The 22,435-nt window shown below is 43.7% G+C and overlaps 1 long non-coding RNA gene across 2 annotated transcripts in view; it reads left to right on the top strand.

Annotated features, from left to right (window-relative positions):
- The window catches only part of LOC307181213, a 759,305-nt gene extending 740,094 nt beyond the window's left edge, over nucleotides 1-19,211 (top strand). For both annotated transcript variants that reach the window (XR_013826110.1, XR_013826111.1), the window contains exon 5: nucleotides 19,155-19,211. This is a non-coding gene — a long non-coding RNA (uncharacterized lncRNA). The remainder of the gene's footprint in view (nucleotides 1-19,154) is intronic.
- The last annotated feature ends 3,224 nt before the right edge of the window (nucleotides 19,212-22,435 follow it).

The raw sequence follows: 22,435 nt of genomic DNA on the forward strand, positions 1-22,435 counted from the left end.
TTCAAAGGGTCTTCATTTGCTCACCAAACCTCTCCAATCCTATCACTGCTGCGTTTATGTCCCTGAACACACGCTTGATTCTCTTTTGGAGACATAGCAATCCATAGGTTTTAAGATACTTACTAGTCAGGTACATTCTTAGGCGTTTAATATGCAGTGTTGAGTCCATTTCGTTGAGCAAGGAGTAGCTCTTGTCTATTCCATATTTGGCTTAAGGAACTTTATCTGTGCTCATTTCAATCTCTGGTTTTATGCAGCACCCCAACTCACCTTTCCCCTTAAGCAAGCATAAGTTGGTTTTCTAAATTTGAGACCCTGTTCTGTTTTGGAATGCAGTTCCTGTGTAGCCAAGTTTACATTCCGTGTACTAGTGATATCTTATGATGTTTCTTTTTCTGTGTGACTTATTTCAGTTAGAATCATCGTACCTGAATCCACTCATTATGCTGCTACGGGCCTGATGACATAGATTTCATTGCTGAGTGATACTGCATTGTACGTAAGTACCACAAGTTCTTTATCCATTTTTCACTTTCTGTGATATTGAACTTGTACGGTAAACGAGGTTCTTGTAAACGGAGGCGTCCCAAACTTTGGGGTGGCTGTGTCTTTTTGATTTTAATTTCCCTAAGCTATAGGACCATAAGTGGAAGTGTCCTAGGCTCTGTTGCTTTGTTTTTTAGATGTTTCAGGAAACACCATACACTTCTCCCGAGTGGTTGTTGGCAATTTACATCCCGCCCATCAGCATAACAAGGCTCCCAGTTCTCCATGGCCTGTCCTGCCTTTCTGGATTTTACACTTTTTTCAGATGGCCCTTTTGACCGGGGGGAAGTGAGACTTCATTGTAGTGCAGATTTCCTTTGCAAGCTTGCTTGGTTGGCCAAAAAGGGCGTATGCGTTTTTTCCTGAATATATTCAGGAAAAAACGCATACGCCCTTTTTGGCCAAGTGCATCATTGTGGACGTTCTGCCTCTTTTCCTATGCTTTCAATGCAATTCCAGTCTACCTCCTGAAATCGGTTTCCTGCAATTCTGCCCCGCTTTCAAGTCCTCTTGGCAGCCTTACTTCAGTCTATTTTTGGACGATAGCTGTCATTTATAACTCTGCAGGTTTGTGAATTACAGTGCCCCTGAGCTCCTTTCTTCAACTCGCTTTCTTGTGACCTGGCCGCAACACCGCAGGATGTCTTCAGGCCCTAATCTGGTTCTGGCACGGCACGCTGAGCCTTTGGTTAATTCCTCTTCCTGGTGGGAAATGAGAGTTAAATTTGCCCGTCCAGACACCTCCAGCTAGTCTCTCATTGGTTCTCGCTATTCCTGTTCATCTTCCGCAGAAATTGCAAACTGTGCGAAACAGGAGGTTAAAGGCGCTGACTCTCCAAGTGGGGAGAGTGTTAGTAAAGCGTCTGGAATGTTGCACCCGAGTACCAGGGGAGGAAAACTGAGACATATTTGAACACGTCTCCCGATCACATGGTTGATCATACTCTGGGTTCCACATGCATGTTTTAGCTGAAGGAAGAATACCTAAAACCTGGGTAGTTGAAACCCGTGGAATGGGTACCATGCAATATGACTTCAAAGGGTCTTCATTTGCTCACCGAACCTCTCCAATCCTATCACTGCTGCGTTTATGCCCCTGTACACATGCTTGATTCTCTTTCAGAGACATAGCAATCCATAGGTTTTAAGATACTTACTAGTCAGGTACATTCTTAGGCGTTTAATATGCGGTGTTGAGTCCATTTCGTTGAGCAAGGAGTAGCTCTTGTCTATTCCATATTTGGCTTAAGGAACTTTATCTGTGCTCATTTCAATCTCTGGTTTTATGCAGCAACCCAACTCACCTTTCCCCTTAAGCAAGCATAAGTTGGTTTTCTAAACTTGAGAACCTGTTCTGTTTTGGAATTCAGTTCCTGTGTAGCCAAGTTTACATTCCGTGTATTAGTGATATCTTATGATGTTTCTTTTTCTGTGTGACTTATATCAGTTAGAATCATCGTACCTGAATCTACTCATTATGCTGCTACGGGCCTGATGACATAGATTTCATTGCTGAGTGATACTGCATTGTACGTAAGTACCACAAGTTCTTTATCCATTTTTCACTTTCTGCGATGTTGAACTTGTACTGTAAAGGAGGTTCTTGTAAACAGAGGCGTCCCAAACTTTGGGGTGGCTGTGTCTTTTTGATTTTAATTTCCCTAAGCTATAGGACCATAAGTGGAAGTGCCCTAGGCTCTGTTGCTTTGTTTTTTAGATGTTTCAGGAAACACCATACACTTCTCCAGAGTGGTTGTTGGCAATTTACATCCCGCCCATCAGCATAACAAGGCTCCCAGTTCTCCATGGCCTGTCCTGCCTTTCTGGATTTTACACTTTTTTCAGATGGCCCTTTTGACCGGGGGGAAGTGAGACTTCATTGTAGTGCAGATTTCCTTTGCAAGCTTGCTTGGTTGGCCAAAAAGGGCGTATGCGTTTTTTCCTGAATATATTCAGGAAAAAACGCATACGCCCTTTTTGGCCAAGTGCATCATTGTGGACGTTCTGCCTCTTTTCCTATGCTTTCAATGCAATTCCAGTCTACCTCCTGAAATCGGTTTCCTGCAATTCTGCCCCGCTTTCAAGTCCTCTTGGCAGCCTTACTTCAGTCTATTTTTGGACGATAGCTGTCATTTATAACTCTGCAGGTTTGTGAATTACAGTGCCCCTGAGCTCCTTTCTTCAACTCGCTTTCTTGTGACCTGGCCGCAACACCGCAGGATGGCTTCAGGCCCTAATCTGGTTCCGGTACGGCACGCTGAGCCTTTGGTTATTTCCTCTTCCTGGTGGGAAATGAGAGTTAAATTTGCCCGTCCAGACACCTCCAGCTAGCCTCTCATTGGTTCTCGCTATTCCTGTTCATCTTCCGCAGAAATTGCAAACTGGGCCAAACAGGAGGTTAAAGGCGCTGACTCTCCAAGTGGGGAGAGTGTTAGTAAAGCGTCTGGAATGTTACACCCGAGTACCAGGGGAGGAAAACTGAGACATATTTGAACACGTCTCCCGATCACATGGTTGATCATACTCCGGGTTCCACATGCATGTTTTAGCTGAAGGAAGAATACCTAAAACCTGGGTAGTTGAAACCCGTGGAATGGGTACCATGCAATATGACTTCAAAGGGTCTTCATTTGCTCACCAAACCTCTCCAATCCTATCACTGCTGCGTTTATGCCCCTGTACACACGCTTGATTCTCTTTTGGAGACATAGCAATCCATAGGTTTTAAGATACTTACTAGTCAGGTACATTCTTAGGCGTTTAATATGGGGTGTTGAGTCCATTTCGTTGAGCAAGGAGTAGCTCTTGTCTATTCCATATTTGGCTTAAGGAACTTTATCTGTGCTCATTTCAATCTCTGGTTTTATGCAGCACCCCAACTCACCTTTACTCTTAAGCAAGAATAAGTTGGTTTTCTAAATTTGAGACCCTGTTCTGTTCTGTAATTCAGTTCCTGTGTAGCCAAGTTTACATTCCGTGTATTACTGATATCTTATGATGTTTCTTTTTCTGTGTGACTTATTTCAGTTAGAATCATCATACCTGAATCCACTCATTGTGCTGCTAAGGGCCTGATGACACAGATTTCATTGCTGAGTGATATTGCTTTGTAAGTAAATACCACAACTTCTTTATCCATTTTTCACTTTCTGCGATGTTGAACTTGTACTGTAAACGAGGTTCTTGTAAACAGAGCCGTTCCAAACTTTGGGGTGGCTGTGTCTTTTTGATTTTAATTTCCCTAAGCTATAGAACCATAAGTGGAAGTGCCCTAGGTTCTGTTGCTTTGTTTTTTAGATGTTTCAGGAAACACCATACACTTCTCCCGAGTGGTTGTTGGCAATTTACATCCCGCCCATCAGCATAACAAGGCTCCCAGTTCTCCATGGCCTGTCCTGCCTTTCTGGATTTTACACTTTTTTCAGATGGCCCTTTTGACCGGGGGGAAGTGAGACTTCATTGTAGTGCAGATTTCCTTTGCAAGCTTGCTTGGTTGGCCAAAAAGGGCGTATGCGTTTTTTCCTGAATATATTCAGGAAAAAACGCATACGCCCTTTTTGGCCAAGTGCATCATTGTGGACGTTCTGCCTCTTTTCCTATGCTTTCAATGCAATTCCAGTCTACCTCCTGAAATCGGTTTCCTGCAATTCTGCCCCGCTTTCAAGTCCTCTTGGCAGGCTTACTTCAGTCTATTTTTGGACGATAGCTGTCATTTATAACTCTGCAGGTTTGTGAATTACAGTGCCCCTGAGCTCCTTTCTTCAACTCGCTTTCTTTTGAGCTGGCCGCAACACCGCAGGATGGCTTCAGGCCCTAATCTGGTTCCGGTACGGCACGCTGAGCCTTTGGTTATTTCCTCTTCCTGTTGGGAAATGAGAGTTAAATTTGCCCGTCCAGACACCTCCAGCTAGCCTCTCATTGGTTCTCGCTATTCCTGTTCATCTTCCGCAGAAATTGCAAACTGTGCCAAACAGGTGGTTAAAGACGCTGACTCTCCAAGTGGGGAGAGTGTTAGTAAAGCGTCTGGAATGTTGCACCCGAGTACCAGGGGAGGAAAACTGAGACATATTTGAACACGTCTCCCGATCACATGGTTGATCATACTCTGGGATCCACATGCATATTTTAGCTGAAGGAAGAATACCTTAAACCTGGAGAGTTGAGACCCGTGTAATGGGTACCATGCAATATGACTTCAAAGGGTCTTCATTTGCTCACCGAACCTCTCCAATCCTATCACTGCTGCGTTTATGCCCCTGTACACATGCTTGATTCTCTTTCGGAGACATAGCAATCCATAGGTTTTAAGATACTTACTAGTCAGGTACATTCTTAGGCGTTTAATGTGCGGTGTTGAGTCCATTTCGTTGAGCCAGGAGTAGCTCTTGTCTATTCCATATTTGGCTTAAGGAACTTTATCTGTCTTCATTTCAATCTCTGGTTTTATGCAGCACCCCAACTCACCTTTACCCTTAAACAAGCATAAGTTGGTTTTCTAAATTTGAGACCCTGTTCTGTTCCGTAATTCAGTTCCTGTGTAGCCAAGTTTACATTCCGTGTATTACTGATATCTTATGATGTTTCTTTTTCTGTGTGACTTATTTCAGTTAGAATCATCATACCTGAATCCACTCATTGTGCTGCTAAGGGCCTGATGACACAGATTTCATTGCTGAGTGATATTGCTTTGTAAGTAAATACCACAACTTCTTTATCCATTTTTCACTTTCTGCGATGTTGAACTTGTACTGTAAACGAGGTTCTTGTAAACAGAGCCGTTCCAAACTTTGGGGTGGCTGTGTCTTTTTGATTTTAATTTCCCTAAGCTATAGGACCATAAGTGGAAGTGCCCTAGGTTCTGTTGCTTTGTTTTTTAGATGTTTCAGGAAACACCATACACTTCTCCCGAGTGTCTGTTGGCAACTTACATCCCGCCCATCAGCATAACAAGGCTCCCAGTTCTCCATGGCCTGTCCTGCCTTTCTGGATTTTACACTTTTTTCAGATGGCCCTTTTGACCGGGGGGAAGTGAGACTTCATTGTAGTGCAGATTTCCTTTGCAAGCTTGCTTGGTTGGCCAAAAAGGGCGTATGCGTTTTTTCCTGAATATATTCAGGAAAAAACGCATACGCCCTTTTTGGTCAAGTGCATCATTGTGGACGTTCTGCCTCTTTTCCTATGCTTTCAATGCAATTCCAGTCTACCTCCTGAAATCGGTTTCCTGCAATTCTGCCCCGCTTTCAAGTCCTCTTGGCAGCCTTACTTCAGTATATTTTTGGACGATAGCTGTCATTTATGACTCTACAGGTTTGTGAATTACAGTGCCCCTGAGCTCCTTTCTTCAACTCGCTTTCTTGTGAGCTAGCTGCAACACCGCAGGATGGCTTCAGGCCCTAATCTGGTTCCATCACGGAACGCTGAGCCTTTTTTTAATTCCTCTTCCTGGTGGGAAATGAGAGTTAAATTGGCCCGTCCACACACCTCCAGCTAGCCTCTCATTGGTTCTCGGTATTCCTGTTCATCTTCCGCAGAAATTGCAAACTGGGCCAAACAGGAGGTTAAAGGCGCTGACTCTCCAAGTGGGGAGAGTGTTAGTAAAGCGTCTGGAATGTTGCACCCGAGTACCAGGGGAGGAAAACTGAGACATATTTGAACACGTCTCCCGTTCACATGGTTGATCATACTTGGGTTCCACATGCATGTTTTAGCTGAAGGAAGAATACCTTAAACCTAGAGAGTTAAGACCCGTGTAATGGGTACCATGCAATATGACTTCAAAGGGTCTTCATTTGCTCACCGAACCTCTCCAATCCTATCACTGCTGCGTTTATGCCCCTGTACACATGCTTGATTCTCTTTCGGAGACATAGCAATCCATAGGTTTTAAGATACTTACTAGTCAGGTACATTCTTAGGCGTTTAATATGCGGTGTTGAGTCCATTTCGTTGAGCAAGGAGTAGCTCTTGTCTATTCCATATTTGACTTAAGGAACTTTATCTGTGCTCATTTCAATCTCTGGTTTTATGCAGCATCCCAACTCACCTTTACCCTTAAGCAAGCATAAGTTGGTTTTCTAAATTTGAGACCCTGTTCTGTTCTGTAATTCAGTTCCTGTGTAGCCAAGTTTACATTCCGTGTATTACTGATATCTTATGATGTTTCTTTTTCTGTGTGACTTACTTCAGTTAGAATCATCATACCTGAGTCCACTCATTGTGCTGCTAAGGGCCTGATGACACAGATTTCATTGCTGAGTGATATTGCTTTGTAAGTAAATACCACAACTTCTTTATCCATTTTTCACTTTCTGCGATGTTGAACTTGTACTGTAAACGAGGTTCTTGTAAACAGAGGCGTCCCAAACTTTGGGGTGGCTGTGTCTTTTTGATTTTAATTTCCCTAAGCTATAGGACCATAAGTGGAAGTGCCCTAGGCTCTGTTGCTTTGTTTTTTAGATGTTTCAGGAAACACCATACACTTCTCCCGAGTGGTTGTTGGCAATTTACATCCCGCCCATCAGCATAACAAGGCTCCCAGTTCTCCATGGCCTGTCCTGCCTTTCTGGATTTTACACTTTTTTCAGATGGCCCTTTTGACCGGGGGTAAGTGAGACTTCATTGTAGTGCAGATTTCCTTTGCAAGCTTGCTTGGTTGGCCAAAAAGGGCGTATGCGTTTTTTCCTGAATATATTCAGGAAAAAACGCATACGCCCTTTTTGGCCAAGTGCATCATTGTGGACGTTCTGCCTCTTTTCCTATGCTTTCAATGCAATTCCAGTCTACCTCCTGAAATCGGTTTCCTGCAATTCTGCCCCGCTTTCAAGTCCTCTTGGCAGCCTTACTTCAGTCTATTTTTGGACGATAGCTGTCATTTATAACTCTGCAGGTTTGTGAATTACAGTGCCCCTGAGCTCCTTTCTTCAACTCGCTTTCTTTTGAGCTGGCCGCAACACCGCAGGATGGCTTCAGGCCCCAATCTGGTTCCGGTACGGCACGCTGAGCCTTTCGTTATTTCCTCTTCCTGGTGGGAAATGAGAGTTAAATTTGCCCGTCCAGACACCCCCAGCTAGCCTCTCATTGGTTCTCGCTATTCCTGTTCATCTTCCGCAGAAATTGCAAACTGTGCCAAACAGGAGGTTAAAGGCGCTGACTCTCCAAGTGGGGAGAGTGTTAGTAAAGCGTCTGGAATGTTGCACTCGAGTACCAGGGGAGGAAAACTGAGAGATATTTGAACACGTCTCCCGATCACATGGTTGATCATACTCTGGGATCCACATGCATCTTTTAGCTGAAGGAAGAATACCTAAAACCTGGGTAGTTGAAACCCGTGGAATGGGTACCATGCAATATGACTTCAAAGGGTCTTCATTTGCTCACCGAACCTCTCCAATCATATCACTGCTGCGTTTATGCCCCTGTACACATGCTTGATTCTCTTTCAGAGACATAGCAATCCATAGGTTTTAAGATACTTACTAGTCAGGTACATTCTTAGGCGTTTAATATGCGGTGTTGAGTCCATTTCGTTGAGCAAGGAGTAGCTCTTGTCTATTCCATATTTGGCTTAAGGAACTTTATCTGTGCTCATTTCAATCTCTGGTTTTATGCAGCAACCCAACTCACCTTTCCCCTTAAGCAAGCATAAGTTGGTTTTCTAAATTTGAGAACCTGTTCTGTTTTGGAATTCAGTTCCTGTGTAGCCAAGTTTACATTCCGTGTATTAGTGATATCTTATGATGTTTCTTTTTCTGTGTGACTTATTTCAGTTAGAATCATCGTACCTGAATCTACTCATTATGCTGCTACGGGCCTGATGACATAGATTTCATTGCTGAGTGATACTGCATTGTACGTAAGTACCACAAGTTCTTTATCCATTTTTCACTTTCTGCGATGTTGAACTTGTACTGTAAAGGAGGTTCTTGTAAACAGAGGCGTCCCAAACTTTGGGGTGGCTGTGTCTTTTTGATTTTAATTTCCCTAAGCTATAGGACCATAAGTGGCAGTGCCCTAGGCTCTGTTGCTTTGTTTTTTAGATGTTTCAGGAAACACCATACACTTCTCCCGAGTGGTTGTTCGCAATTTACATCCCGCCCATCAGCATAACAAGGCTCCCAGTTCTCCATGGCCTGTCCTGCCTTTCTGGATTTTACACTTTTTTCAGATGGCCCTTTTGACGGGGGGAAGTGAGACTTCATTGTAGTGCAGATTTCCTTTGCAAGCTTGCTTGGTTGGCCAAAAAGGGCGTATGCGTTTTTTCCTGAATATATTCAGGAAAAAACGCATACGCCCTTTTTGGCCAAGTGCATCATTGTGGACGTTCTGCCTCTTTTCCTATGCTTTCAATGCAATTCCAGTCTACCTCCTGAAATCGGTTTCCTGCAATTCTGCCCCGCTTTCAAGTCCTCTTGGCAGCCTTACTTCAGTCTATTTTTGGACGATAGCTGTCATTTATAACTCTGCAGGTTTGTGAATTACAGTGCCCCTGAGCTCCTTTCTTCAACTCGCTTTCTTGTGACCTGGCCGCAACACCACAGGATGGCTTCAGGCCCTAATCTTGTTCCGGCCCGGCATTCTGAGCCTTTGGTTAATTCCTCTTCCTGGTGGGAAATGAGAGTTAAATTTGCCCATCCAGACACCTCCAGCTAGCCTCTCATTGGTTCTCGCTATTCCTGTTCATCTTCCGCAGAAATTGCAAACTGGGCCAAACAGGAGGTTAAAGGGACTGACTCTCCAAGTGGGGAGAGTGTTAGTAAAGCGTCTGGAATGTTGCACCCGAGTACCAGGGGAGGAAAACTGAGACATATTTGAACACGTCTCCTGATCACATGGTTGATCATACTCTAGGTTCCACATGCATGTTTTAGCTGAAGGAAGAATACCTTAAACCTGGGTAGTTGAAACCCGTGGAATGGGTACCATGCAATATGACTTCAAAGGGTCTTCATTTGCTCACCGAACCTCTCCAATCCTATCACTGCTGCGTTTATGCCCCTGTACACATGCTTGATTCTCTTTTGGAGACATAGCAATCCATAGGTTTTAAGATACTTACAAGTCAGGTACATTCTTAGGCGTTTAATATGCGGTGTTGAGTCCATTTCGTTGAGCAAGGAGTAGCTCTTGTCTATTCCATATTTGGCTTAAGGAACTTTATCTGTGCTCATTTCAATCTCTGGTTTTATGCAGCACCCCAACTCACCTTTACCCTTAAGCAAGCATAAGTTGTTTTTCTAAATTTGAGACCCTGTTCTGTTCTGTAATTCAGTTCCTGTGTAGCCAAGTTTACATTCCGTGTATTACTGATATCTTATGATGTTTCATTTTCTGTGTGACTTATTTCAGTTAGAATCATCATACCTGAATCCACTCATTGTGCTGCTAAGGGCCTGATGACACAGATTTCATTGCTGAGTGATACTGCATTGTAAGTAAATACCACAACTTCTTTATCCATTTTTCACTTTCTGCGATGTTGAACTTGTACTGTAAATGAGGTTCTTGTAAACAGAGCCGTTCCAAACTTTGGGGTGGCTGTGTCTTTTTGATTTTAATTTCCCTAAGCTATAGGACCATAAGTGGAAGTGCCCTAGGTTCTGTTGCTTTGTTTTTTAGAAGTTTCAGGAAACACCATACACTTCTCCCGAGTGGTTGTTGGCAATTTACATCCCGCCCTTCAGCATAACAAGGCTCCCAGTTCTCCATGGCCTGTCCTGCCTTTCTGGATTTTACACTTTTTTCAGATGGCCCTTTTGACCGGGGGGAAGTGAGACTTCATTGTAGTGCAGATTTCCTTTGCAAGCTTGCTTGGTTGGCCAAAAAGGGCGTATGCGTTTTTTCCTGAATATATTCAGGAAAAAACGCATACGCCCTTTTTGGCCAAGTGCATCATTGTGGACGTTCTGCCTCTTTTCCTATGCTTTCAATGCAATTCCAGTCTACCTCCTGAAATCGGTTTCCTGCAATTCTGCCCCGCTTTCAAGTCCTCTTGGCAGCCTTACTTCAGTCTATTTTTGGACGATAGCTGTCATTTATAACTCTGCAGGTTTGTGAATTACAGTGCCCCTGAGCTCCTTTCTTCAACTCGGTTTCTTTTGAGCTGGCCGCAACACCGCAGGATGGCTTCAGGCCCTAATCTGGTTCCGGTACGGCACGCTGAGCCTTTGGTTATTTCCTCTTCCTGGTGGGAAATGAGAGTTAAATTTGCCCGTCCAGACACCTCCAGCTAGCCTCTCATTGGTTCTCGCTATTCCTGTTCATCTTCCACAGAAATTGCAAACTGGGCCACACAGGAGGTTAAAGGCGCTGACTCTCCAAGTGGGGAGAGTGTTAGTAAAGCGTCTGGAATGTTGCACCCGAGTACCAGGGGAGGAAAACTGAGACATATTTGAACACGTCTCCCGTTCACATGGTTGATCATACTTGGGTTCCACATGCATGTTTTAGCTGAAGGAAGAATACCTTAAACCTGGAGAGTTGAGACCCGTGTAATGGGTACCATGCAATATGACTTCAAAGGGTCTCTTACTAGTCAGGTACATTCTTAGGCGTTTAATATGGGGTGTTGAGTCCATTTCGTTGAGCAAGGAGTAGCTCTTGTCTATTCCATATTTGGCTTAAGGAACTTTATCTGTGCTCATTTCAATCTCTGGTTTTATGCAGCACCCCAACTCACCTTTACTCTTAAGCAAGAATAAGTTGGTTTTCTAAATTTGAGACCCTGTTCTGTTCTGTAATTCAGTTCCTGTGTAGCCAAGTTTACATTCCATGTATTACTGATATCTTATGATGTTTCTTTTTCTGTGTGACTTATTTCAGTTAGAATCATCATACCTGAATCCACTCATTGTGCTGCTAAGGGCCTGATGACACAGATTTCATTGCTGAGTGATATTGCTTTGTAAGTAAATACCACAACTTCTTTATCCATTTTTCACTTTCTGCAATGTTGAACTTGTACTGTAAACGAGGTTCTTGTAAACAGAGCCGTTCCAAACTTTGGGGTGGCTGTGTCCTTTTGATTTTAATTTCCCTAAGCTATAGGACCATAAGTGGAAGTGCCCTAGGTTCTGTTGCTTTGTTTTTTAGATGTTTCAGGAAACACCATACACTTCTCCCGAGTGTCTGTTGGCAATTTACATCCCGCCCATCAGCATAACAAGGCTCCCAGTTCTCCATGGCCTGTCCTGCCTTTCTGGATTTTACACTTTTTTCAGATGGCCCTTTTGACCGGGGGGAAGTGAGACTTCATTGTAGTGCAGATTTCCTTTGCAAGCTTGCTTGGTTGGCCAAAAAGGGCGTATGCGTTTTTTCCTGAATATATTCAGGAAAAAACGCATACGCCCTTTTTGGCCAAGTGCATCATTGTGGACGTTCTGCCTCTTTTCCTATGCTTTCAATGCAATTCCAGTCTACCTCCTGAAATCGGTTTCCTGCAATTCTGCCCCGCTTTCAAGTCCTCTTGGCAGCCTTACTTCAGTCTATTTTTGGACGATAGCTGTCATTTATAACTCTGCAGGTTTGTGAATTACAGTGCCCCTGAGCTCCTTTCTTCAACTCGGTTTCTTTTGAGCTGGCCGCAACACCGCAGGATGGCTTCAGGCCCTAATCTGGTTCCGGTACGGCACGCTGAGCCTTTGGTTATTTCCTCTTCCTGGTGGGAAATGAGAGTTAAATTTGCCCGTCCAGACACCTCCAGCTAGCCTCTCATTGGTTCTCGCTATTCCTGTTCATCTTCCACAGAAATTGCAAACTGGGCCAAACAGGAGGTTAAAGGCGCTGACTCTCCAAGTGGGGAGAGTGTTAGTAAAGCGTCTGGAATGTTGCACCCGAGTACCAGGGGAGGAAAACTGAGACATATTTGAACACGTCTCCCGTTCACATGGTTGATCATACTTGGGTTCCACATGCATGTTTTAGCTGAAGGAAGAATACCTTAAACCTGGAGAGTTGAGACCCGTGTAATGGGTACCATGCAATATGACTTCAAAGGGTCTCTTACTAGTCAGGTACATTCTTAGGCGTTTAATATGGGGTGTTGAGTCCATTTCGTTGAGCAAGGAGTAGCTCTTGTCTATTCCATATTTGGCTTAAGGAACTTTATCTGTGCTCATTTCAATCTCTGGTTTTATGCAGCACCCCAACTCACTTTTACTCTTAAGCAAGAATAAGTTGGTTTTCTAAATTTGAGACCCTGTTCTGTTCTGTAATTCAGTTCCTGTGTAGCCAAGTTTACATTCCATGTATTACTGATATCTTATGATGTTTCTTTTTCTGTGTGACTTATTTCAGTTAGAATCATCATACCTGAATCCACTCATTGTGCTGCTAAGGGCCTGATGACACAGATTTCATTGCTGAGTGATATTGCTTTGTAAGTAAATACCACAACTTCTTTATCCATTTTTCACTTTCTGCAATGTTGAACTTGTACTGTAAACGAGGTTCTTGTAAACAGAGCCGTTCCAAACTTTGGGGTGGCTGTGTCCTTTTGATTTTAATTTCCCTAAGCTATAGGACCATAAGTGGAAGTGCCCTAGGTTCTGTTGCTTTGTTTTTTAGATGTTTCAGGAAACACCATACACTTCTCCCGAGTGTCTGTTGGCAATTTACATCCCGCCCATCAGCATAACAAGGCTCCCAGTTCTCCATGGCCTGTCCTGCCTTTCTGGATTTTACACTTTTTTCAGATGGCCCTTTTGACCGGGGGGGAAGTGAGACTTCATTGTAGTGCAGATTTCCTTTGCAAGCTTGCTTGGTTGGCCAAAAAGGGCGTATGCGTTTTTTCCTGAATATATTCAGGAAAAAACGCATACGCCCTTTTTGGTTAAGTGCATCATTGTGGACGTTCTGCCTCTTTTCCTATGCTTTCAATGCAATTCCAGTCTACCTCCTGAAATCGGTTTCCTGCAATTCTGCCCCGCTTTCAAGTCCTCTTGGCAGCCTTACTTCAGTATATTTTTGGACGATAGCTGTCATTTATGACTCTACAGGTTTGTGAATTACCGTGCCCCTGAGCTCCTTTCTTCAACTCGCTTTCTTGTGAGCTAGCTGCAACACCGCAGGATGGCTTCAGGCCCTAATCTGGTTCCGTCACGGAACGCTGAGCCTTTGTTTAATTCCTCTTCCTGGTGGGAAATGAGAGTTAAATTGGCCCGTCCAGACACCTCCAGCTAGCCTCTCATTGGTTCTCGGTATTCCTGTTCATCTTCCGCAGAAATTGCAAACTGGGCCAAACAGGAGGTTAAAGGCGCTGACTCTCCAAGTGGGGAGAGTGTTAGTAAAGCGTCTGGAATGTTGCACCCGAGTACCAGGGGAGGAAAACTGAGACATATTTGAACACGTCTCCCGTTCACATGGTTGATCATACTTGGGTTCCACATGCATGTTTTAGCTGAATGAAGAATACCTTAAACCTGGAGAGTTGAGACTAGTGTAATGGGTACCATGCAATATGACTTCAAAGGGTCTTCATTTGCTCACCGAACCTCTCCAATCCTATCACTGCTGCGTTTATGCCCCTGTACACATGCTTGATTCTCTTTTGGAGACATTGCAATCCATAGGTTTTATGATACTTACTAGTCAGGTACATTCTTAGGCGTTTAATATGCGGTGTTGAGTCCATTTCGTTGAGCAAGGAGTAGCTCTTGTCTATTCCATATTTGACTTAAGGAACTTTATCTGTGCTCATTTCAATCTCTGGTTTTATGCAGCACCCCAACTCACCTTTACCCTTAAGCAAGCATAAGTTGGTTTTCTAAATTTGAGACCCTGTTCTGTTCTGTAATTCAGTTCCTGTGTAGCCAAGTTTAATTCCATGTATTACTGATATCTTATGATGTTTCTTTTCTGTGTGACTTATTTCAGTTAGAATCATCATACCTGAATCCACTCATTGTGCTGCTACTGGCCTGATGACACAGATTTCATTGCTGAGTGATATTGCTTTGTAAGTAAATACCACAACTTCTTTATCCATTTTTCACTTTCTGCGATGTTGAACTTGTACTGTAAATGAGGTTCTTGTAAACAGAGCCATTCCAAACTTTGGGGTGGCTGTGTCTTTTTGATTTTAATTTCCCTACGCTATAGGACCATAAGTGGCAGTGCCCTAGGCTCTGTTGCTTTGTTTTTTAGATGTTTCAGGAAACACCATACACTTCTCCCGAGTGGTTGTTGGCAATTTACATCCCGCCCATCAGCATAACAAGGCTCCCAGTTCTCCATGGCCTGTCCTGCCTTTCTGGATTTTACACTTTTTTCAGATGGCCCTTTGGACCGGGGGGAAGTGAGACTTCATTGTAGTGCAGATTTCCTTTGCAAGCTTGCTTGGTTGGCCAAAAAGGGCGTATGCGTTTTTTCCTGAATATATTCAGGAAAAAACGCATACGCCCTTTTTGGCCAAGTGCATCATTGTGGACGTTCTGCCTCTTTTCCTATGCTTTCAATGCAATTCCAGTCTACCTCCTGAAATCGGTTTCCTGCAATTCTGCCCCGCTTTCAAGTCCTCTTGGCAGCCTTACTTCAGTCTATTTTTGGACGATAGCTGTCATTTATAACTCTGCAGGTTTGTGAATTACAGTGCCCCTGAGCTCCTTTCTTCAACTCGCTTTCTTGTGAGCTGGCCGCAACACCGCAGGATGGCTTCAGGCCCTAATCTTGTTCCGGCACGGCACGCTGAGCCTTTGGTTAATTCCTCTTCCTGGTGGGAAATGAGAGTTAAATTTGCCCGTCCAGACACCTCCAGCTAGTCTCTCATTGGTTCTCGCTATTCCTGTTCATCTTCCGCAGAAATTGCAAACTGGGGCAAACAGGAGGTTAAAGGCACTGACTCTCCAAGTAGGAAGAGTGTTAGTAAAGCATCTGGAATGTTGCACCCTAGTACCAGGGTACGAAAACTGAGACATATTTGAACACGTCTCCCGATCACATGGTTGATCATACTCTAGGTTCCACATGCATGTTTTAGCTGAAGGAAGAATACCTTTAACCTGGGTAGTTGAAACCCGTGGAATGGGTACCATGCAATATGACTTCAAAGGGTCTTCATTTGCTCACCGAACCTCTCCAATCCTATCACTGCTGCGTTTATGCCCCTGTACACATGCTTGATTCTCTTTTGGAGACATAGCAATCCATAGGTTTTAAGATACTTACAAGTCAGGTACATTCTTAGGTGTTTAATATGCGGTGTTGAGTCCATTTCGTTGAGCAAGGAGTAGCTCTTGTCTATTCCATATTTGGCTTAAGGAACTTTATCTGTGCTCATTTCAATCTCTGGTTTTATGCAGCACCCAACTCACCTTTCCCCTTAAGCAAGCATAAGTTGTTTTTCTAAATTTGAGACCCTGTTCTGTTCTGTAATTCAGTTCCTGTGTAGCCAAGTTTACATTCCGTGTATTACTGATATCTTATGATGTTTCTTTTTCTGTGTGACTTACTTCAGTTAGAATCATCATACCTGAATCCACTCATTGTGCTGCTAAGGGCCTGATGACACAGATTTCATTGCTGAGTGATATTGCTTTGTAAGTAAATACCACAACTTCTTTATCCATTTTTCACTTTCTGCGATGTTGAACTTGTACTGTAAACGAGGTTCTTGTAAACAGAGCCGTTCCAAACTTTGGGGTGGCTGTGTCTTTTTGATTTTAATTTCCCTAAGCTATAGGACCATAAGTGGAAGTGCCCTAGGTTCTGTTGCTTTGTTTTTTAGATGTTTCAGGAAACACCATACACTTCTCCCGAGTGGTTGTTGGCAATTTACATCCCGCCCATCAGCATAACAAGGCTCCCAGTTCTCCATGGCCTGTCCTGCCTTTCTGGATTTTACACTTTTTTCAGATGGCCCTTTTGACCGGGGGGAAGTGAGACTTCATTGTAGTGCAGATTTCCTTTGCAAGCTTGCTTGGTTGGCCAAAAAGGGCGTATGCGTTTTTTCCTGAATATATTCAGGAAAAAACGCATACGCCCTTTTTGGCCAAGTGCATCATTGTGGACGTTCTGCCTCTTTTCCTATGCTTTCAATGCAATTCCAGTCTACCTCCTGAAATCGGTTTCCTGCAATGCTGCCCCGCTTTCAAGTCCTCTTGGCAGCCTTACTTCAGTCTATTTTTGGACGATAGCTGTCATTTATAACTCTGCAGGTTTGTGAATTACAGTGCCCCTGAGCTCCTTTCTTCAACTCGCTTTCTTTTGAGCTGGCTGCAAGACCGCAGGATGGCTTCAGGCCCTAATCTGGTTCTGGCATGGCACGCTGAGCCTTTGGTTAATTCCTCTTCCTGGTAGGAAATGAGAGTTAAATTTGCCCGTCCAGACACCTCCAGCTAGTCTCCATTGGTTCTCGCTATTCCTGTTCATCTTCCGCAGAAATTGCAAACTGGGCCAAACAGGAGGTTAAAGGGACTGACTCTCCAAGTCGGGAGAGTGTTAGTAAAGCGTCTGGAATGTTGCACCCGAGTACCAGGGGAGGAAAACTGAGACATATTTGAACACGTCTCCCGTTCACATGGTTGATCATACTTGGGTTCCACATGCATGTTTTAGCTGAAGGAAGAATACCTTAAACCTGGAGAGTTGAGACCCGTGGAATGGGTACCATGCAATATGACTTCAAAGGGTCTTCATTTGCTCACCGAACCTCTCCAGTCCTATCACTGCTGCGTTTATGCCCCTGTACACATGCTTGATTCTCTTTTGGAGACATAGCAATCCATAGGTTTTACGATACTTACTAGTCAGGTACATTCTTAGGCGTTTAATATGCGGTGTTGAGTCCATTTCGTTGAGCAAGGAGTAGCTCTTGTCTATTCCATATTTGACTTAAGGAACTTTATCTGTGCTCATTTCAATCTCTGGTTTTATGCAGCACCCCAACTCACCTTTACCCTTAAGCAAGCATAAGTTGGTTTTCTAAATTTGAGACCCTGTTCTGTTCTGTAATTCAGTTCCTGTGTAGCCAAGTTTACATTCCGTGTATTACTGATATCTTATGATGTTTCTTTTTCTGTGTGACTTATTTCAGTTAGAATCATCGTACCTGAATCCACTCATTATGCTGCTACGGGCCTGATGACATAGATTTCATTTCTGAGTGATATTGCTTTGTAAGTAAATACCACAAGTTCTTTATCCATTTTTCACTTTCTGCGATGTTGAACTTGTACTGTAAACGAGGTTCTTGTAAACAGAGGCGTCCCAAACTTTGGGGTGGCTGTGTCTTTTTGATTGTAATTTCCCTAAGCTATAAGACCATAAGTGGAAGTGCCCTAGGTTCTGTTGCTTTGTTTCTTAGATGTTTCAGGAAACACCATACACTTCTCCCAAGTGTCTGTTGGCAATTTACATCCCGCCCATCAGCATAACAAGGCTCCCAGTTCTCAATGGCCTGTTGCCTTTCTGGATTTTACACTTTTTTCAGATGGCCCTTTTGACCGGGGGGAAGTGAGACTTCATTGAAGTGCAGATTTCCTTTGCAAGCTTGCTTGGTTGGCCAAAAAGGGCGTATGCGTTTTTTCCTGAATATATTCAGGAAAAAACGCATACGCCCTTTTTGGCCAAGTGCATCATTGTGGACGTTCTGCCTCTTTTCCTATGCTTTCAATGCAATTCCAGTCTACCTCCTGAAATCGGTTTCCTGCAATTCTGCCCCGCTTTCAAGTCCTCTTGGCAGCCTTACTTCAGTCTATTTTTGGACGATAGCTGTCATTTATAACTCTGCAGGTTTGTGAATTACAGTGCCCCTGAGCTCCTTTCTTCAACTCGCTTTCTTGTGACCTGGCCGCAACACCGCAGGATGGCTTCAGGCCCTAATCTGGTTCCGGCACGGAACGCTGAGCCTTTGGTTATTTCCTCCTCCTGGTGGGAAATGAGAGTTAAATTTGCCCGTCCAGACACCTCCAGCTAGCCTCTCATTGGTTCTCGCTATTCCTGTTCATCTTCCGCAGAAATTGCAAACTGGGCCAAACAGGAGGTTAAAGGTGCTGACTCTCCAAGTGGGGAGAGTGTTAGTAAAGCGTCTGGAATGTTGCACCCGAGTAGCAGGGGAGGAAAACTGAGACATATTTGAACACGTCTCCCGATCACATGGTTGATCATACTCTGGGTTCCACATGCATGTTTTAGCTGAAGGAAGAATACCTAAAACCTGGGTAGTTGAAACCCGTGGAATGGGTACCATGCAATATGACTTCAAAGGGTCTTCATTTGCTCACCGAACCTCTCCAATCCTATCACTGCTGCGTTTATGCCCCTGTACACATGCTTCATTCTCTTTCGGAGACATAGCAATCTATAGGTTTTAAGATACTTACTAGTCAGGTACATTCTTAGGCGTTTAATATGCGGTGTTGAGTCCATTTCGTTGAGCAAGGAGTAGCTCTTGTCTATTCCATATTTGGCTTAAGGAACTTTATCTGTGCTCATTTCAATCTCTGGTTTTATGCAGCACCCCAACTCACCTTTCCCCTTAAGCAAGCATAAGTTGGTGTTCGAAATTTGAGACCCTGTTCTGTTCTGTAATTCAGTTCCTGTGTAGCCAAGTTTACATTCCGTGTATTACTGATATCTTATGATGTTTCTTTTTCTGTGTGACTTATTTCATTTAGAATTATCATACCTGAATCCACTCATTGTGCTGCTAAGGGCCTGATGACACAGATTTCATTGCTGAGTGATATTGCTTTGTAAGGAAATACCACAACTTCTTTATCCATTTTTCACTTTCTGCGATGTTGAACTTGTACTGTAAATGAGGTTCTTGTAAACAGAGGCGTCCCAAACTTTGGGGTGGCTGTGTCTTTTTGATTTTAATTTCCCTAAGCTATAGGACCATAAGTGGCAGTGCCCTAGGCTCTGTTGCTTTGTTTTTTAGATGTTTCAGGAAACACCATACACTTCTCCCGAGTGGTTGTTGGCAATTTACATCCCGCCCATCAGCATAACAAGGCTCCCAGTTCTCCATGGCCTGTCCTGCCTTTCTGGATTTTACACTTTTTTCAGATGGCCCTTTTGACCGGGGGGAAGTGAGACTTCATTGTAGTGCAGATTTCCTTTGCAAGCTTGCTTGGTTGGCCAAAAAGGGCGTATGCGTTTTTTCCTGAATATATTCAGGAAAAAACGCATACGCCCTTTTTGGCCAAGTGCATCATTGTGGACGTTCTGCCTCTTTTCCTATGCTTTCAATGCAATTCCAGTCTACCTCCTGAAATCGGTTTCCTGCAATTCTGCCCCGCTTTCAAGTCCTCTTGGCAGCCTTACTTCAGTCTATTTTTCGACGATAGCTGTCATTTATAACTCTGCAGGTTTGTGAATTACAGTGCCCCTGAGCTCCTTTCTTCAACTCGCTTTCTTGTGACCTGGCCGCAACACCGCAGGATGGCTTCAGGCCCTAATCTGGTTCCGGCCCGGCATTCTGAGCCTTTCGTTATTTCCTCTTCCTGGTGGGAAATGAGAGTTAAATTTGCCCGTCCAGACACCTCCAGCTAGCCTCTCATTGGTTCTCGCTATTCCTGTTCATCTTCCGCAGAAATTGCAAACTGTGCCAAACAGGAGGTTAAAGGCGCTGACTCTCCAAGTGGGGAGAGTGTTAGTAAAGCGTCTGGAATGTTGCACTCGAGTACCAGGGGAGGAAAACTGAGACATATTTGAACACGTCTCCCGATCACATGGTTGATCATACTCTGGGATCCACATGCATCTTTTAGCTGAAGGAAGAATACCTAAAACCTGGGTAGTTGAAACCCGTGGAATGGGTACCATGCAATATGACTTCAAAGGGTCTTCATTTGCTCACCGAACCTCTCCAATCATATCACTGCTGCGTTTATGCCCCTGTACACATGCTTGATTCTCTTTCAGAGACATAGCAATCCATAGGTTTTAAGATACTTACTAGTCAGGTACATTCTTAGGCGTTTAATATGCGGTGTTGAGTCCATTTCGTTGAGCAAGGAGTAGCTCTTGTCTATTCCATATTTGGCTTAAGGAACTTTATCTGTGCTCATTTCAATCTCTGGTTTTATGCAGCAACCCAACTCACCTTTCCCCTTAAGCAAGCATAAGTTGGTTTTCTAAATTTGAGAACCTGTTCTGTTTTGGAATTCAGTTCCTGTGTAGCCAAGTTTACATTCCGTGTATTAGTGATATCTTATGATGTTTCTTTTTCTGTGTGACTTATTTCAGTTAGAATCATCGTACCTGAATCTACTCATTATGCTGCTACGGGCCTGATGACATAGATTTCATTGCTGAGTGATACTGCATTGTACGTAAGTACCACAAGTTCTTTATCCATTTTTCACTTTCTGCGATGTTGAACTTGTACTGTAAAGGAGGTTCTTGTAAACAGAGGCGTCCCAAACTTTGGGGTGGCTGTGTCTTTTTGATTTTAATTTCCCTAAGCTATAGGACCATAAGTGGCAGTGCCCTAGGCTCTGTTGCTTTGTTTTTTAGATGTTTCAGGAAACACCATACACTTCTCCCGAGTGGTTGTTCGCAATTTACATCCCGCTCATCAGCATAACAAGGCTCCCAGTTCTCCATGGCCTGTCCTGCCTTTCTGGATTTTACACTTTTTTCAGATGGCCCTTTTGACGGGGGGAAGTGAGACTTCATTGTAGTGCAGATTTCCTTTGCAAGCTTGCTTGGTTGGCCAAAAAGGGCGTATGCGTTTTTTCCTGAATATATTCAGGAAAAAACGCATACGCCCTTTTTGGCCAAGTGCATCATTGTGGACGTTCTGCCTCTTTTCCTATGCTTTCAATGCAATTCCAGTCTACCTCCTGAAATCGGTTTCCTGCAATTCTGCCCCGCTTTCAAGTCCTCTTGGCAGCCTTACTTCAGTCTATTTTTGGACGATAGCTGTCATTTATAACTCTGCAGGTTTGTGAATTACAGTGCCCCTGAGCTCCTTTCTTCAACTCGCTTTCTTGTGACCTGGCCGCAACACCGCAGGATGGCTTCAGGCCCTAATCTTGTTCCGGCCCGGCATTCTGAGCCTTTGGTTAATTCCTCTTCCTGGTGGGAAATGAGAGTTAAATTTGCCCATCCAGACACCTCCAGCTAGCCTCTCATTGGTTCTCGCTATTCCTGTTCATCTTCCGCAGAAATTGCAAACTGGGCCAAACAGGAGGTTAAAGGGACTGACTCTCCAAGTGGGGAGAGTGTTAGTAAAGCGTCTGGAATGTTGCACCCGAGTACCAGGGGAGGAAAACTGAGACATATTTGAACACGTCTCCTGATCACATGGTTGATCATACTCTAGGTTCCACATGCATGTTTTAGCTGAAGGAAGAATACCTTAAACCTGGGTAGTTGAAACCCGTGGAATGGGTACCATGCAATATGACTTCAAAGGGTCTTCATTTGCTCACCGAACCTCTCCAATCCTATCACTGCTGCGTTTATGCCCCTGTACACATGCTTGATTCTCTTTTGGAGACATAGCAATCCATAGGTTTTAAGATACTTACAAGTCAGGTACATTCTTAGGCGTTTAATATGCGGTGTTGAGTCCATTTCGTTGAGCAAGGAGTAGCTCTTCTCTATTCCATATTTGGCTTAAGGAACTTTATCTGTGCTCATTTCAATCTCTGGTTTTATGCAGCACCCCAACTCACCTTTACCCTTAAGCAAGCATAAGTTGTTTTTCTAAATTTGAGACCCTGTTCTGTTCTGTAATTCAGTTCCTGTGTAGCCAAGTTTACATTCCGTGTATTACTGATATCTTATGATGTTTCATTTTCTGTGTGACTTATTTCAGTTAGAATCATCATACCTGAATCCACTCATTGTGCTGCTAAGGGCCTGATGACACAGATTTCATTGCTGAGTGATACTGCATTGTAAGTAAATACCACAACTTCTTTATCCATTTTTCACTTTCTGC

The sequence above is a fragment of the Stenella coeruleoalba genome, assembly GCF_951394435.1.
Source record: "Stenella coeruleoalba genome assembly, contig: scaffold_73, whole genome shotgun sequence".
Classification (NCBI taxonomy): Eukaryota; Metazoa; Chordata; class Mammalia; order Artiodactyla; family Delphinidae; genus Stenella; species Stenella coeruleoalba.